This window comes from Lycium barbarum, chromosome 11 (assembly GCF_019175385.1).
Source record: "Lycium barbarum isolate Lr01 chromosome 11, ASM1917538v2, whole genome shotgun sequence".
NCBI classification, from domain to species: domain Eukaryota; kingdom Viridiplantae; phylum Streptophyta; class Magnoliopsida; order Solanales; family Solanaceae; genus Lycium; species Lycium barbarum.
In genome coordinates, this window is record NC_083347.1 from 1,623,457 (window position 1) to 1,628,311 (window position 4,855).

The following is a 4,855-nucleotide window of genomic DNA, read 5'->3' on the forward strand; positions in this document are numbered from 1 at the left end:
TGAAAAATTACACCATGTATATATATATATTCTGTGTTGAACCCTCTTAATTTCGTCGTATATTGACCTTTTTTTATATTTTGACACCCCTTAATAAAAATTCTACTACCGCCAACTTCTGATTATAGTTTGAAAGTCCATGAAAAGTACTTTGAGCTAAATAAGAAAAATCAAACCGTGTGAGAAAGTAATGCCCTTGTCAACTGGCTAGCTACTTGGACAAGTTTTATTTATTGTAGATACTAGATACTGGAATCCGTGTCAGTACGGTCCAACATATATTTATAATTTAATTGATGTAATTATATGAATCTTTCAGCATATTCTACAATGTTTCTTAATTACAATTAATCAACATTTCAAAACTAATTCAATTTTATCTCTATGCAATTTTAAGAAATTTTCAACATATTTGATGACTTTTTTTGAAAGTCACGTGAGAAAAACTAGAAGTTTTGGAAGCATCGGTTCTATAATTTGTGTTATAGTATATTTTTTTCCGATTATTTGAAATGCTTTGAGAAGTTTTATATTTGTGTGGTAGTAAATTATTTCATTAAGCGTAAAATTAACACTGAAAAAATATTTTTAAAACAACAACAATATTATAATCTTTGAGTTCGTTATATCTTTAATATATGTTGTGTAAATAAAATCTTTGTGGTGGAGTAATTAATAATTGAAATATATGAAAAATTTCACTAAAATGAATAAGTTATGGAAAAGTTGTAGGCAAATTGAAAAGGCAAATACATTGTGATCCAAAATTAATAGGTGGTCCACTTCCCTTTGATTGGCTAGCCCACATGTGACCAACACCTAGCCTCTTCTATTTTAACTATCAATTCATGCATGTCTATTCACTTTAATTAACCAGTCTTTAAGGTTTGTATTTTAAAAATAACTTTTAAAAATATTCTAATTGTTATTACATATAGCAAGATATACCAAATGTATTTTATGTACCATCACTTTAGTTATAATTAAAAAATGGAGTTTAAAATTTAAAAACATATGATGGAATTAAGTCTTTGAGATGGAAAGAGTCGAACTTTTTTCTCATTGTCATGACAATGAAAGTTGTTCATCGATGTGAAAAAGAAAATTAATAAGAATATGAGGGAAAATTAATATTTTGAAAAAATGGAGTTTAAAATTTAAAAACATATGATGGAATTAAGTCTTTGAGATGGAAAGAGTCGGACTTATGTCTCATTGTAAAGTTGTTCATCGATGTGAAAAAGAAAATTATTAAGAATATGAGGGAAAATTAATATTTTGATTCTAGATTTTTTATTTTAAATTATTTAATATCTTATATGTATACCGACATATTGATATTCATTTAAATTAATTAACTGTTTAGATCCAAACATAAGAACCATTGTTGTATATATTGGATTTTTTAAAAGCAAAACTAATAATATTTTTTATTAAATTAATTAAAATATATATTATAATTTTTTACATTAACAATTATAGATAAAAAGAATTGTTATAAAGAAATCAAAATTAGATAGATATACTAATCAGGGAATGCAAAGGAGAGTAAAATAAGTAAAGTATTGACAAATAAGGAAAACGGGGATAAAAGTCACTCCCTCCCTTCACTTTTACTTGTCGACGTTAAAAAAAGAAATTTTTGTTCTTCTTATTTTATCCTTCACATTAATTACTTTTTTCAAATCATTTTATGAGACTATTGAGACTATACACCAATAAATATGAATATTATGACAAAATATATACTTCATTTATTAATTCTTAAAGAACGTGAAAAGTCAAAAGTGGACAAGTGAAAGTGCATGGAGGGAATAAATATGTGTAGGAGAATTAAAATTAAAGTGCATACATGTATACATGAGAAGAGAATAAATACTCAGTACTATGACATATGTCCAAGTGGGATAAAAAAGTAGTTGGTTAAACTGTACAATTTATATAACTTTTGGTACAAAATTTTACTGCTATTGTTCGTCCTCTCTCCAATAAATACATTCTAATCAAAATTGACTATTTTCAAGAACATTTATTACTAAGGGTAAGATGTAATTAATTTTATCTTGATTTTGTAAATGAACAAGTAATTTGGACATATATTTTTAGTAATGTGGCCAAGTAATATGGGAAAAGAAATTTTTGTTCTTGTTATTAATTTTACCCTTCACATTAATTACTCATATTCAAATCATTTTCGAAGGCTATTGAGACTTACACCAATAAATATTAATATTATGGTAAAATATATACTCCCTTCGTCTCATATTACTTGTCACTTTTCCTTTTGCACGCCTCTTAAGAAATCATAAATAAAAGATATATTTTACTATCTTACCTCTATCTCTCTCCAATAAATACATTCTAATCAAAGTTGACTATTTTCAAGAACATTTATTACCAAGAGTAAGATGGGAAAGATTTAATTAATTTTATCTTGGTTTTGTAAATGAACAAGTAATTTGGACATTCCCCGATCCATCTTCTCTTTCTAAAAAAAAAAAAAAAAAAAAACAAGTAATTTGGACACATATATATTTTAGTAATGTTAAGTACTTCATTTATGAACAAGTAAAAGTGCACGGAGAAAATAACTATGTGTCAGAGAATTAAAATTGAAGTGCATGTGTGTATACATGAGGAGAGAATAAATATTCAGTACTATGACATATGTCCACGTGGATAAAAAAGTAGTTGGTTAAGAACAAATAAAAGTGTACGGAGGAAATAAATATGTGTTAGAGAATTAAATTTGGGGTGCATACGTGTATACATGAGAATAGAATAAATATTCAGTACAATGACATATGTCCATGTGAGATAAAAGTACAATTTATATAGCTTATTGTACAAGCATTCATTGCGGGTACAATTTTTAAAGCTTTTGGTACAAGCGAATGTTAAGTACTTCATTTATGAATAAGTAAAAGTGCACGGAGGAAATAAATATGTGTCAGAAAATTAAAATTGAAGTGCATATGTGTATACATGAGGAGAGAATAAATATTCGAAAAGTCATGTTGAGTACTTCATTTATGAAATAAATATGTGTCGGAGAATTAAATTTGAAGTCCATACGTGTATGTATGAGGATAGAATAAATATTCAGTGCTATGACATATGTCCACGTGGATAAAGAAGTAGTTGGTTAAAGTGTTCAATTTATATAGTTTTTGGTACAAGCATTCATTGCGTGTATAATTTTAATGTTAAGTACTTCATGTATGAACAAGTAAAATTGCACGGAGGAAACAAAGGTGTCAGAGAATTAAAATTAAAGTGCATATGTGTATACATGAGGAGAGAATAAATATTCAAAAAGTAATGTTGAGTACTTCATTTACGAACAAATAAAAGTGCATGGAGGAAATAAATATGTGTCGGAGAATTAAATTTGAGGTGCATACGTGTATATATGAGGATAGAATAAATATTCAGTACAATAATATATGTCCACGTAGGATAAAAAAGTAGTTGGTTAAATTGTATAATTTATAAAGCTTTTGGTACAAGTGGGGTAGCTGTGTTTGTATCCCCCACCGCACTTATATATATTAGAAATTAACTACATAGAAAGATGACGACGAAGGACGAAAAGGTGTAACCACTTTGAATTGAGGGATTAGCGACTAGTTTTTGGACTGTTTATTCTTATTTAGCAATAATTTAAAATGTAATTAAAAAATAATTTTGTAATTTCTGCTAATTATTCCTTTTTGGGTTAATTGTTTAGTAAATATCTCTTACAATTTATAAACTTTTAGACCACAGTCCAAAGATTCTTTTTGAGCAAATTTAAAATTTTATGAAAAATTGATAGACATCGGCCTAAAATTTTGTAAATTATTATAAACATTAGACAATATTTAATGTTTTGATTATAAGAGTGAGCAGCATATTAGATTCAAGTCTAATGTTGTCTGGAAAAATAATTTCTCAAAGTCTATTTTATACTATAAATTTTTAAAATAAATAGTACAAAATTTTAGTGGTAACCTAAAAAAGGATATTACATATGAGCTGAAATAGCCTTTTTCTTTAAGACGAAAACAATATTTGAACAAAATTATTTTTAATTAAAGTACAGAACAATACCAACACCTTGCTTTGATATGTGAAATGCTAGCGCAATATGCTTCACTTCATCTTATGTCAAAAAGCAAATGAATTGTGTAATTGCTCCATCTTGGTTAGTTCAAACTTGAAAGCATATTCCCTCTGATTAGAGTCCGTTTGGATTGGCTTATTTTAGGTATTTTTGAGTCAAAATAGCTTTTAAGCAATTTGTATAGTTTGGGTGACAAAAATAAGCAAAAAGCGTCATAAACCCATCCAAACGCGCTCCTAGTTAATATTAAGTGCATTTTTGTGCCCAAAATAAAAGTAAATAAAAATAAAAATGAAAGGCGTAATTATGCTATAGTGAAGACTCGAAGAGGCCTTTTTGGCACTTTTGCCAAATAAAAAGGGAAAAGGATAAAAAATGTCCCTCTACCTTGGGAAAGGGCTAAAAATATTCTCCGTTATAAATTTGAGTCAAAAATACCCATTCGTCATTAAAGTTTTAAAATATATCTCTATCTTAACAGAAATTCCAAAATAATCAGATTTCATTTTTAAACTCACTCCATTTAAATCCGGCCCAACTACATAAAAAATTCATATGCGATCAAATTATTCCCGAGTCCTACATCTGGAGCTACTAGGCATAGGAGCCGGTAACCCATATGAATTTTTTATTTAGTTAAGTCGGGTTTAAACAGAGCATATTTAAAAATAAAATCAGGTCATTTTGAAATTTTTTGTTAAGACAGAAGCATATTTGAAAATTTCGAACGACGGAAAAATATTTTTGACC